The 13,534-nt window shown below is 42.4% G+C and overlaps 8 non-coding genes across 8 annotated transcripts; 2 read left to right on the top strand and 6 right to left on the bottom strand.

Annotated features, from left to right (window-relative positions):
- Positions 1–1,347: 1,347 nt before the first annotated feature.
- On the bottom strand, positions 1,348–1,429 carry TRNAS-GCU (transfer RNA serine (anticodon GCU)). The gene has a single exon. It is a non-coding gene; the product is annotated as a tRNA-Ser (tRNA).
- A 1,038-nt stretch (positions 1,430–2,467) lies between these two features.
- TRNAS-GCU (transfer RNA serine (anticodon GCU)) lies at positions 2,468–2,549 on the bottom strand. The gene has a single exon. It is a non-coding gene; the product is annotated as a tRNA-Ser (tRNA).
- A 1,039-nt stretch (positions 2,550–3,588) lies between these two features.
- On the bottom strand, positions 3,589–3,670 carry TRNAS-GCU (transfer RNA serine (anticodon GCU)). The gene has a single exon. It is a non-coding gene; the product is annotated as a tRNA-Ser (tRNA).
- Positions 3,671–5,823: 2,153 nt separating this feature from the next.
- On the bottom strand, positions 5,824–5,905 carry TRNAS-GCU (transfer RNA serine (anticodon GCU)). The gene has a single exon. It is a non-coding gene; the product is annotated as a tRNA-Ser (tRNA).
- Positions 5,906–6,943: 1,038 nt separating this feature from the next.
- Positions 6,944–7,025, bottom strand: TRNAS-GCU (transfer RNA serine (anticodon GCU)). The gene has a single exon. It is a non-coding gene; the product is annotated as a tRNA-Ser (tRNA).
- A 2,157-nt stretch (positions 7,026–9,182) lies between these two features.
- TRNAS-GCU (transfer RNA serine (anticodon GCU)) lies at positions 9,183–9,264 on the bottom strand. Its single transcript has one exon. It is a non-coding gene; the product is annotated as a tRNA-Ser (tRNA).
- A 2,848-nt stretch (positions 9,265–12,112) lies between these two features.
- Positions 12,113–12,186, top strand: TRNAT-AGU (transfer RNA threonine (anticodon AGU)). Its single transcript has one exon. It is a non-coding gene; the product is annotated as a tRNA-Thr (tRNA).
- Positions 12,187–13,232: 1,046 nt separating this feature from the next.
- TRNAT-AGU (transfer RNA threonine (anticodon AGU)) lies at positions 13,233–13,306 on the top strand. The gene has a single exon. It is a non-coding gene; the product is annotated as a tRNA-Thr (tRNA).
- Positions 13,307–13,534: the final 228 nt, after the last annotated feature.

Here is a 13,534-nt window from a genome sequence, read left to right as displayed (position 1 = left end):
TCTGGTTTAGTTTTAACAAGTAGATGGTTGCAACGTTTTGCAAAATGTAGAATGGCATAAGGCACGATAAATTAGAGGTGCCAATTCACTATTGCCTGACTGATACGCTACATAATGCCTGTAAATATGTTTAGAGACTTCAATAGCATCCTTCTTGAACGGTGATGGTAAATTTTCTTCCTCGGGGCATTGCTTGCGCTGAGCATAGAGAATTTTCCAAAAAGGAATCATACGACGAGGATGGGATTCAAACCCATGCGTGCAGAGCACAATGGATTAGCAGTCCATCGCCTTAACCACTCGGCCACCCCGTCAACAAAAGTACCTTTACCGAACCCACATTTGGAAAACAGTTGTGATGATTCTTAGGCTTCATTTTCTTTCCACATGCAACAGCGCCGTACATCAGACATTGGCTCAGCAGGTCTTGTTTTACATCCAACGTGATGACCCATGCTAATGGCATAAATACTAAACATTCAGTCCTCTCTGCTTCTCATTTATGTTGGCATTTCCCTAGCATTCCCTAAATCTGTCAATTCTGCCTTCTATCTAACTTTTAAAGTAAAACAGGCCACAATTCATGCAAGGCAAATGCATGGATTACATACCTATCGACAAATTATCCATGTCTTTTCCAAAAAGGATCGTCCCAAGCCGATTTCATTTAGAATTGTCACGATGCAAAATGACAGAGAACTGCATGCTGCTGCCAAGTATGTGATGGGACTCGACTTCCTTGCTGTTCTATAGTGGTAGCCAGCTGAAACTACATGCTGCATAGGATCTGTTCACACTTAATTTGCCATCTCTGTGACAAATAGCAAAACTTAGAACCACTCCTCAAAATCATCCTACATTTAAAAATTCTTCTCCTGGATCATCCTTGCCATCTTTCTGGTTTTCCACAGTTTTGCTCATGGGTGCTGTGGCTTAGTTGGTTAAAGCACCTGTCTAGTAAACAGGAGATCCTGAGTTCAACTCTCAACCTTGTTCTCTTATTCTGCTCAATAATCAGCTTTTTTTTCCAAAAGGGAGATGTTCACTAGCCAATGACATTAAAGATGCTCGTCCCACATCCCTAGAATACTCCACCCGAGTGGCAAAGAGTCAGCTCTGGTTTAGTTTTAACAAGTAGATGGTTGCAACGTTTTGCAAAATGTAGGATGGCATAAGGCACGATAAATTAGAGGTGCCGATTCACTATTGCCTGACTGATACGCTACATAATGCCTGTAAATATGTTTAGAGACTTCAATAGCATCCTTCTTGAACGGTGATGGTAAATTTTCTTCCTCGGGGCATTGCTTGCGCTGAGCATAGAGAATTTTCCAAAAAGGAATCATACGACGAGGATGGGATTCGAACCCATGCGTGCAGAGCACAATGGATTAGCAGTCCATCGCCTTAACCACTCGGCCACCCCGTCAACAAAAGTACCTTTACCGAACCCACATTTGGAAAACAGTCGTGATGATTCTTAGGCTTCATTTTCTTTCCACATGCAACAGCGCCGTACATCAGACATTGGCTCAGCAGGTCTTGTTTTACATCCAACGTGAAGACCCATGCTAATGGCATAAATACTAAACATTCAGTCCTCTCTGCTTCTCATTTATGTTGGCATTTCCCTAGCATTCCCTAAATCTGTCAATTCTGCCTTCTATCTAACTTTTAAAGTAAAACAGGCCACAATTCATGCAAGGCAAATGCATGGATTACATACCTATGGACAAATTATCCATGTCTTTTCCAAAAAGGATCGTCCCAAGCCGATTTCATTTAGAATCGTCACGATGCAAAATGACAGAGAACTGCATGCTGCTGCCAAGTATGTGATGGGACTCGACTTCCTTGCTGTTCTATAGTGGTAGCCACCTGAAACTACATGCTGCATAGGATCTGTTCACACTTAATTTGCCATCTCTGTGACAAATAGCAAAACTTAGAACCACTCCTCAAAATCATCCTACATTTAAAAATTCTTCTCCTGGATCATCCTTGCCATCTTTCTGGTTTTCCACAGTTTTGCTCATGGGTGCTGTGGCTTGGTTGGTTAAAGCGCCTGTCTAGTAAACAGGAGATCCTGAGTTCAACTCTCAGCAGTGCCTTGTTCTCTTATCGTGCTCAATAATCAGCTCTTTTTTCCAAAAGGGAGATGTTCACTAGCCAATGACATTAAAGATGCTCGTCCCACATCCCTAGAATACTCCACCCGAGTGGCAAAGAGTCAGCTCTGGTTTAGTTTTAACAAGTAGATGGTTGCAATGTTTTGCAAAATGTAGGATGGCATAAGGCACGATAAATTAGAGGTGCCGATTCACTATTGCCTGACTGATACGCTACATAATGCCTGTAAATATGTTTAGAGACTTCAATAGCATCCTTCTTGAACAGTGATGGTAAATTTTCTTCCTCGGGGCATTGCTTGCGCTGAGCATAGAGAATTTTCCAAAAAGGAATCATACGACGAGGATGGGATTCGAACCCATGCGTGCAGAGCACAATGGATTAGCAGTCCATCGCCTTAACCACTCGGCCACCCCGTCAACAAAAGTACCTTTACCGAACCCACATTTGGAAAACAGTCGTGATGATTCTTAGGCTTCATTTTCTTTCCACATGCAACAGCGCCGTACATCAGACATTGGCTCAGCAGGTCTTGTTTTACATCCAACGTGAAGACCCATGCTAATGGCATAAATACTAAACATTCAGTCCTCTCTGCTTCTCATTTATGTTGGCATTTCCCTAGCATTCCCTAAATCTGTCAATTCTGCCTTCTATCTAACTTTTAAAGTAAAACAGGCCACAATTCATGCAAGGCAAATGCATGGATTACATACCTATGGACAAATTATCCATGTCTTTTCCAAAAAGGATCGTCCCAAGCCGATTTCATTTAGAATCGTCACGATGCAAAATGACAGAGAACTGCATGCTGCTGCCAAGTATGTGATGGGACTCGACTTCCTTGCTGTTCTATAGTGGTAGCCACCTGAAACTACATGCTGCATAGGATCTGTTCACACTTAATTTGCCATCTCTGTGACAAATAGCAAAACTTAGAACCACTCCTCAAAATCATCCTACATTTAAAAATTCTTCTCCTGGATCATCCTTGCCATCTTTCTGGTTTTCCACAGTTTTGCTCATGGGTGCTGTGGCTTGGTTGGTTAAAGCGCCTGTCTAGTAAACAGGAGATCCTGAGTTCAACTCTCAGCAGTGCCTTGTTCTCTTATCGTGCTCAATAATCAGCTCTTTTTTTCCAAAAGGGAGATGTTCACTAGCCAATGACATTAAAGATGCTCGTCCCACATCCCTAGAATACTCCACCCGAGTGGCAAAGAGTCAGCTCTGGTTTAGTTTTAACAAGTAGATGGTTGCAACGTTTTGCAAAATGTAGAATGGCATAAGGCACGATAAATTAGAGGTGCCAATTCACTATTGCCTGACTGATACGCTACATAATGCCTGTAAATATGTTTAGAGACTTCAATAGCATCCTTCTTGAACGGTGATGGTAAATTTTCTTCCTCGGGGCATTGCTTGCGCTGAGCATAGAGAATTTTCCAAAAAGGAATCATACGACGAGGATGGGATTCGAACCCATGCGTGCAGAGCACAATGGATTAGCAGTCCATCGCCTTAACCACTCGGCCACCCCGTCAACAAAAGTACCTTTACCGAACCCACATTTGGAAAACAGTCGTGATGATTCTTAGGCTTCATTTTCTTTCCACATGCAACAGCGCCGTACATCAGACATTGGCTCAGCAGGTCTTGTTTTACATCCAACGTGAAGACCCATGCTAATGGCATAAATACTAAACATTCAGTCCTCTCTGCTTCTCATTTATGTTGGCATTTCCCTAGCATTCCCTAAATCTGTCAATTCTGCCTTCTATCTAACTTTTAAAGTAAAACAGGCCTCAATTCATGCAAGGCAAATGCATGGATTACATACCTATGGACAAATTATCCATGTCTTTTCCAAAAAGGATCGTCCCAAGCCGATTTCATTTAGAATCGTCACGATGCAAAATGACAGAGAACTGCATGCTGCTGCCAAGTATGTGATGGGACTCGACTTCCTTGCTGTTCTATAGTGGTAGCCACCTGAAACTACATGCTGCATAGGATCTGTTCACACTTAATTTGCCATCTCTGTGACAAATAGCAAAACTTAGAACCACTCCTCAAAATCATCCTACATTTAAAAATTCTTCTCCTGGATCATCCTTGCCATCTTTCTGGTTTTCCACAGTTTTGCTCATGGGTGCTGTGGCTTGGTTGGTTAAAGCGCCTGTCTAGTAAACAGGAGATCCTGAGTTCAACTCTCAGCAGTGCCTTGTTCTCTTATCGTGCTCAATAATCAGCTCTTTTTTCCAAAAGGGAGATGTTCACTAGCCAATGACATTAAAGATGCTCGTCCCACATCCCTAGAATACTCCACCCGAGTGGCAAAGAGTCAGCTCTGGTTTAGTTTTAACAAGTAGATGGTTGCAACGTTTTGCAAAATGTAGAATGGCATAAGGCACGATAAATTAGAGGTGCCAATTCACTATTGCCTGACTGATACGCTACATAATGCCTGTAAATATGTTTAGAGACTTCAATAGCATCCTTCTTGAACGGTGATGGTAAATTTTCTTCCTCGGGGCATTGCTTGCGCTGAGCATAGAGAATTTTCCAAAAAGGAATCATACGACGAGGATGGGATTCAAACCCATGCGTGCAGAGCACAATGGATTAGCAGTCCATCGCCTTAACCACTCGGCCACCCCGTCAACAAAAGTACCTTTACCGAACCCACATTTGGAAAACAGTTGTGATGATTCTTAGGCTTCATTTTCTTTCCACATGCAACAGCGCCGTACATCAGACATTGGCTCAGCAGGTCTTGTTTTACATCCAACGTGATGACCCATGCTAATGGCATAAATACTAAACATTCAGTCCTCTCTGCTTCTCATTTATGTTGGCATTTCCCTAGCATTCCCTAAATCTGTCAATTCTGCCTTCTATCTAACTTTTAAAGTAAAACAGGCCACAATTCATGCAAGGCAAATGCATGGATTACATACCTATCGACAAATTATCCATGTCTTTTCCAAAAAGGATCGTCCCAAGCCGATTTCATTTAGAATTGTCACGATGCAAAATGACAGAGAACTGCATGCTGCTGCCAAGTATGTGATGGGACTCGACTTCCTTGCTGTTCTATAGTGGTAGCCAGCTGAAACTACATGCTGCATAGGATCTGTTCACACTTAATTTGCCATCTCTGTGACAAATAGCAAAACTTAGAACCACTCCTCAAAATCATCCTACATTTAAAAATTCTTCTCCTGGATCATCCTTGCCATCTTTCTGGTTTTCCACAGTTTTGCTCATGGGTGCTGTGGCTTAGTTGGTTAAAGCACCTGTCTAGTAAACAGGAGATCCTGAGTTCAACTCTCAACCTTGTTCTCTTATTCTGCTCAATAATCAGCTTTTTTTTCCAAAAGGGAGATGTTCACTAGCCAATGACATTAAAGATGCTCGTCCCACATCCCTAGAATACTCCACCCGAGTGGCAAAGAGTCAGCTCTGGTTTAGTTTTAACAAGTAGATGGTTGCAACGTTTTGCAAAATGTAGGATGGCATAAGGCACGATAAATTAGAGGTGCCGATTCACTATTGCCTGACTGATACGCTACATAATGCCTGTAAATATGTTTAGAGACTTCAATAGCATCCTTCTTGAACGGTGATGGTAAATTTTCTTCCTCGGGGCATTGCTTGCGCTGAGCATAGAGAATTTTCCAAAAAGGAATCATACGACGAGGATGGGATTCGAACCCATGCGTGCAGAGCACAATGGATTAGCAGTCCATCGCCTTAACCACTCGGCCACCCCGTCAACAAAAGTACCTTTACCGAACCCACATTTGGAAAACAGTCGTGATGATTCTTAGGCTTCATTTTCTTTCCACATGCAACAGCGCCGTACATCAGACATTGGCTCAGCAGGTCTTGTTTTACATCCAACGTGAAGACCCATGCTAATGGCATAAATACTAAACATTCAGTCCTCTCTGCTTCTCATTTATGTTGGCATTTCCCTAGCATTCCCTAAATCTGTCAATTCTGCCTTCTATCTAACTTTTAAAGTAAAACAGGCCACAATTCATGCAAGGCAAATGCATGGATTACATACCTATGGACAAATTATCCATGTCTTTTCCAAAAAGGATCGTCCCAAGCCGATTTCATTAAGAATTGTCACGATGCAAAATGACAGTGAACTGCATGCTGCTGCCAAGTATGTGATGGGACTCGACTTCCTTGCTGTTCTATAGTGGTAGCCACCTGAAACTACATGCTGCATAGGATCTGTTCACACTTAATTTGCCATCTCTGTGACAAATAGCAAAACTTAGAACCACTCCTCAAAATCATCCTACATTTAAAAATTCTTCTCCTGGATCATCCTTGCCATCTTTCTGGTTTTCCACAGGTTTGCTCATGGGCGCTGTGGCTTAGTTGGTTAAAGCGCCTGTCTAGTAAACGGGAGATCCTGAGTTCAACTCTCAGCAGTGCCTTGTTCTCTTATTCTGCTCAATAATCAGCTCTTTTTTCCAAAAGGGAGATGTTCACTAGCCAATGACATTAAAGATGCTCGTCCCACATCCCTAGAATACTCCACCCGAGTGGCAAAGAGTCAGCTCTGGTTTAGTTTTAACAAGTAGATGGTTGCAACGTTTTGCAAAATGTAGGATGGCATAAGGCACGATAAATTAGAGGTGCCGATTCACTATTGCCTGACTGATACGCTACATAATGCCTGTAAATATGTTTAGAGACTTCAATAGCATCCTTCTTGAACGGTGATGGTAAATTTTCTTCCTCGGGGCATTGCTTGCGCTGAGCATAGAGAATTTTCCAAAAAGGAATCATACGACGAGGATGGGATTCGAACCCATGCGTGCAGAGCACAATGGATTAGCAGTCCATCGCCTTAACCACTCGGCCACCCCGTCAACAAAAGTACCTTTACCGAACCCACATTTGGAAAACAGTCGTGATGATTCTTAGGCTTCATTTTCTTTCCACATGCAACAGCGCCGTACATCAGACATTGGCTCAGCAGGTCTTGTTTTACATCCAACGTGAAGACCCATGCTAATGGCATAAATACTAAACATTCAGTCCTCTCTGCTTCTCATTTATGTTGGCATTTCCCTAGCATTCCCTAAATCTGTCAATTCTGCCTTCTATCTAACTTTTAAAGTAAAACAGGCCACAATTCATGCAAGGCAAATGCATGGATTACATACCTATGGACAAATTATCCATGTCTTTTCCAAAAAGGATCGTCCCAAGCCGATTTCATTTAGAATCGTCACGATGCAAAATGACAGAGAACTGCATGCTGCTGCCAAGTATGTGATGGGACTCGACTTCCTTGCTGTTCTATAGTGGTAGCCACCTGAAACTACATGCTGCATAGGATCTGTTCACACTTAATTTGCCATCTCTGTGACAAATAGCAAAACTTAGAACCACTCCTCAAAATCATCCTACATTTAAAAATTCTTCTCCTGGATCATCCTTGCCATCTTTCTGGTTTTCCACAGTTTTGCTCATGGGTGCTGTGGCTTGGTTGGTTAAAGCGCCTGTCTAGTAAACAGGAGATCCCGAGTTCAACTCTCAGCAGTGCCTTGTTCTCTTATCGTGCTCAATAATCAGCTCTTTTTTCCAAAAGGGAGATGTTCACTAGCCAATGACATTAAAGATGCTCGTCCCACATCCCTAGAATACTCCACCCGAGTGGCAAAGAGTCAGCTCTGGTTTAGTTTTAACAAGTAGATGGTTGCAACGTTTTGCAAAATGTAGAATGGCATAAGGCACGATAAATTAGAGGTGCCAATTCACTATTGCCTGACTGATACGCTACATAATGCCTGTAAATATGTTTAGAGACTTCAATAGCATCCTTCTTGAACGGTGATGGTAAATTTTCTTCCTCGGGGCATTGCTTGCGCTGAGCATAGAGAATTTTCCAAAAAGGAATCATACGACGAGGATGGGATTCAAACCCATGCGTGCAGAGCACAATGGATTAGCAGTCCATCGCCTTAACCACTCGGCCACCCCGTCAACAAAAGTACCTTTACCAAACCCACATTTGGAAAACAGTTGTGATGATTCTTAGGCTTCATTTTCTTTCCACATGCAACAGCGCCGTACATCAGACATTGGCTCAGCAGGTCTTGTTTTACATCCAACGTGATGACCCATGCTAATGGCATAAATACTAAACATTCAGTCCTCTCTGCTTCTCATTTATGTTGGCATTTCCCTAGCATTCCCTAAATCTGTCAATTCTGCCTTCTATCTAACTTTTAAAGTAAAACAGGCCACAATTCATGCAAGGCAAATGCATGGATTACATACCTATCGACAAATTATCCATGTCTTTTCCAAAAAGGATCGTCCCAAGCCGATTTCATTTAGAATTGTCACGATGCAAAATGACAGAGAACTGCATGCTGCTGCCAAGTATGTGATGGGACTCGACTTCCTTGCTGTTCTATAGTGGTAGCCACCTGAAACTACATGCTGCATAGGATCTGTTCACACTTAATTTGCCATCTCTGTGACAAATAGCAAAACTTAGAACCACTCCTCAAAATCATCCTACATTTAAAAATTCTTCTCCTGGATCATCCTTGCCATCTTTCTGGTTTTCCACAGTTTTGCTCATGGGCGCTGTGGCTTAGTTGGTTAAAGCGCCTGTCTAGTAAACGGGAGATCCTGAGTTCAACTCTCAGCAGTGCCTTGTTCTCTTATTCTGCTCAATAATCAGCTTTTTTTCCAAAAGGGAGATGTTCACTAGCCAATGACATTAAAGATGCTCGTCCCACATCCCTAGAATACTCCACCCGAGTGGCAAAGAGTCAGCTCTGGTTTAGTTTTAACAAGTAGATGGTTGCAACGTTTTGCAAAATGTAGGATGGCATAAGGCACGATAAATTAGAGGTGCCGATTCACTATTGCCTGACTGATACGCTACATAATGCCTGTAAATATGTTTAGAGACTTCAATAGCATCCTTCTTGAACGGTGATGGTAAATTTTCTTCCTCGGGGCATTGCTTGCGCTGAGCATAGAGAATTTTCCAAAAAGGAATCATACGACGAGGATGGGATTCGAACCCATGCGTGCAGAGCACAATGGATTAGCAGTCCATCGCCTTAACCACTCGGCCACCCCGTCAACAAAAGTACCTTTACCGAACCCACATTTGGAAAACAGTCGTGATGATTCTTAGGCTTCATTTTCTTTCCACATGCAACAGCGCCGTACATCAGACATTGGCTCAGCAGGTCTTGTTTTACATCCAACGTGAAGACCCATGCTAATGGCATAAATACTAAACATTCAGTCCTCTCTGCTTCTCATTTATGTTGGCATTTCCCTAGCATTCCCTAAATCTGTCAATTCTGCCTTCTATCTAACTTTTAAAGTAAAACAGGCCACAATTCATGCAAGGCAAATGCATGGATTACATACCTATGGACAAATTATCCATGTCTTTTCCAAAAAGGATCGTCCCAAGCCGATTTCATTTAGAATCGTCACGATGCAAAATGACAGAGAACTGCATGCTGCTGCCAAGTATGTGATGGGACTCGACTTCCTTGCTGTTCTATAGTGGTAGCCACCTGAAACTACATGCTGCATAGGATCTGTTCACACTTAATTTGCCATCTCTGTGACAAATAGCAAAACTTAGAACCACTCCTCAAAATCATCCTACATTTAAAAATTCTTCTCCTGGATCATCCTTGCCATCTTTCTGGTTTTCCACAGTTTTGCTCATGGGTGCTGTGGCTTGGTTGGTTAAAGCGCCTGTCTAGTAAACAGGAGATCCCGAGTTCAACTCTCAGCAGTGCCTTGTTCTCTTATCGTGCTCAATAATCAGCTCTTTTTTCCAAAAGGGAGATGTTCACTAGCCAATGACATTAAAGATGCTCGTCCCACATCCCTAGAATACTCCACCCGAGTGGCAAAGAGTCAGCTCTGGTTTAGTTTTAACAAGTAGATGGTTGCAACGTTTTGCAAAATGTAGAATGGCATAAGGCACGATAAATTAGAGGTGCCAATTCACTATTGCCTGACTGATACGCTACATAATGCCTGTAAATATGTTTAGAGACTTCAATAGCATCCTTCTTGAACGGTGATGGTAAATTTTCTTCCTCGGGGCATTGCTTGCGCTGAGCATAGATGATTTTCCAAAAAGGAATCATACGACGAGGATGGGATTCAAACCCATGCGTGCAGAGCACAATGGATTAGCAGTCCATCGCCTTAACCACTCGGCCACCCCGTCAACAAAAGTACCTTTACCGAACCCACATTTGGAAAACAGTTGTGATGATTCTTAGGCTTCATTTTCTTTCCACATGCAACAGCGCCGTACATCAGACATTGGCTCAGCAGGTCTTGTTTTACATCCAACGTGATGACCCATGCTAATGGCATAAATACTAAACATTCAGTCCTCTCTGCTTCTCATTTATGTTGGCATTTCCCTAGCATTCCCTAAATCTGTCAATTCTGCCTTCTATCTAACTTTTAAAGTAAAACAGGCCACAATTCATGCAAGGCAAATGCATGGATTACATACCTATGGACAAATTATCCATGTCTTTTCCAAAAAGGATCGTCCCAAGCCGATTTCATTTAGAATTGTCACGATGCAAAATGACAGAGAACTGCATGCTGCTGCCAAGTATGTGATGGGACTCGACTTCCTTGCTGTTCTATAGTGGTAGCCACCTGAAACTACATGCTGCATAGGATCTGTTCACACTTAATTTGCCATCTCTGTGACAAATAGCAAAACTTAGAACCACTCCTCAAAATCATCCTACATTTAAAAATTCTTCTCCTGGATCATCCTTGCCATCTTTCTGGTTTTCCACAGTTTTGCTCATGGGCGCTGTGGCTTAGTTGGTTAAAGCGCTTGTCTAGTAAACGGGAGATCCTGAGTTCAACTCTCAGCAGTGCCTTGTTCTCTTATTCTGCTCAATAATCAGCTCTTTTTTCCAAAAGGGAGATGTTCACTAGCCAATGACATTAAAGATGCTCGTCCCACATCCCTAGAATACTCCACCCGAGTGGCAAAGAGTCAGCTCTGGTTTAGTTTTAACAAGTAGATGGTTGCAACGTTTTGCAAAATGTAGGATGGCATAAGGCACGATAAATTAGAGGTGCCGATTCACTATTGCCTGACTGATACGCTACATAATGCCTGTAAATATGTTTAGAGACTTCAATAGCATCCTTCTTGAACGGTGATGGTAAATTTTCTTCCTCGGGGCATTGCTTGCGCTGAGCATAGAGAATCTTCCAAAAAGAAATCATACGACGAGGATGGGATTCGAACCCATGCGTGCAGAGCACAATGGATTAGCAGTCCATCGCCTTAACCACTCGGCCACCCCATCAACAAAAGTACCTTTACCGAACCCACATTTGGAAAACAGTCGTGATGATTCTTAGGCTTCATTTTCTTTCCACATGCAACAGCGCCGTACATCAGACATTGGCTCAGCAGGTCTTGTTTTACATCCAACGTGATGACCCATGCTAATGGCATAAATACTAAACATTCAGTCCTCTCTGCTTCTCATTTATGTTGGCATTTCCCTAGCATTCCCTAAATCTGTCAATTCTGCCTTCTATCTAACTTTTAAAGTAAAACAGGCCACAATTCATGCAAGGCAAATGCATGGATTACATACCTATGGAGAAATTATCCATGTCTTTTCCAAAAAGGATCGTCCCAAGCCGATTTCATTTAGAATTGTCACGATGCAAAATGACAGAGAACTGCATGCTGCTGCCAAGTATGTGATGGGACTCGACTTCCTTGCTGTTCTATAGTGGTAGCCACCTGAAACTACATGCTGCATAGGATCTGTTCACACTTAATTTGCCATCTCTGTGACAAATAGCAAAACTTAGAACCACTCCTCAAAATCATCCTACATTTAAAAATTCTTCTCCTGGATCATCCTTGCCATCTTTCTGGTTTTCCACAGTTTTGCTCATGGGCGCTGTGGCTTAGTTGGTTAAAGCGCCTGTCTAGTAAACAGGAGATCCTGAGTTCAACTCTCAGCAGTGCCTTGTTCTCTTATTCTGCTCAATAATCAGCACTTTTTTCCAAAAGGGAGATGTTCACTAGCCAATGACATTAAAGATGCTCGTCCCACATCCCTAGAATACTCCACCCGAGTGGCAAAGAGTCAGCTCTGGTTTAGTTTTAACAAGTAGATGGTTGCAACGTTTTGCAAAATGTAGGATGGCATAAGGCACGATAAATTAGAGGTGCCGATTCACTATTGCCTGACTGATACGCTACATAATGCCTGTAAATATGTTTAGAGACTTCAATAGCATCCTTCTTGAACGGTGATGGTAAATTTTCTTCCTCGGGGCATTGCTTGCGCTGAGCATAGAGAATTTTCCAAAAAGAAATCATACGACGAGGATGGGATTCGAACCCATGCGTGCAGAGCACAATGGATTAGCAGTCCATCGCCTTAACCACTCGGCCACCCCATCAACAAAAGTACCTTTACCGAACCCACATTTGGAAAACAGTCGTGATGATTCTTAGGCTTCATTTTCTTTCCACATGCAACAGCGCCGTACATCAGACATTGGCTCAGCAGGTCTTGTTTTACATCCAACGTGATGACCCATGCTAATGGCATAAATACTAAACATTCAGTCCTCTCTGCTTCTCATTTATGTTGGCATTTCCCTAGCATTCCCTAAATCTGTCAATTCTGCCTTCTATCTAACTTTTAAAGTAAAACAGGCCACAATTCATGCAAGGCAAATGCATGGATTACATACCTATGGACAAATTATCCATGTCTTTTCCAAAAAGGATCGTCCCAAGCCGATTTCATTTAGAATTGTCACGATGCAAAATGACAGAGAACTGCATGCTGCTGCCAAGTATGTGATGGGACTCGACTTCCTTGCTGTTCTATAGTGGTAGCCACCTGAAACTACATGCTGCATAGGATCTGTTCACACTTAATTTGCCATCTCTGTGACAAATAGCAAAACTTAGAACCACTCCTCAAAATCATCCTACATTTAAAAATTCTTCTCCTGGATCATCCTTGCCATCTTTCTGGTTTTCCAGAGTTTTGCTCATGGGCGCTGTGGCTTAGTTGGTTAAAGCGCCTGTCTAGTAAACAGGAGATCCTGAGTTCAACTCTCAGCAGTGCCTTGTTCTCTTATTCTGCTCAATAATCAGCATTTTTTTCCAAAAGGGAGATGTTCACTAGCCAATGACATTAAAGATGCTCGTCCCACATCCCTAGAATACTCCACCCGAGTGGCAAAGAGTCAGCTCTGGTTTAGTTTTAACAAGTAGATGGTTGCAACGTTTTGCAAAATGTAGGATGGCATAAGGCACGATAAATTAGAGGTGCCGATTCACTATTGCCTGACTGAT

This window comes from Eleutherodactylus coqui, chromosome 11 (genome assembly GCF_035609145.1).
Source record: "Eleutherodactylus coqui strain aEleCoq1 chromosome 11, aEleCoq1.hap1, whole genome shotgun sequence".
In the NCBI taxonomy this organism is placed as follows: domain Eukaryota; kingdom Metazoa; phylum Chordata; class Amphibia; order Anura; family Eleutherodactylidae; genus Eleutherodactylus; species Eleutherodactylus coqui.
The sequence above is the reverse complement of the archived record's forward strand: the minus strand, read 5'-3'. Positions and strand labels throughout refer to the sequence as shown.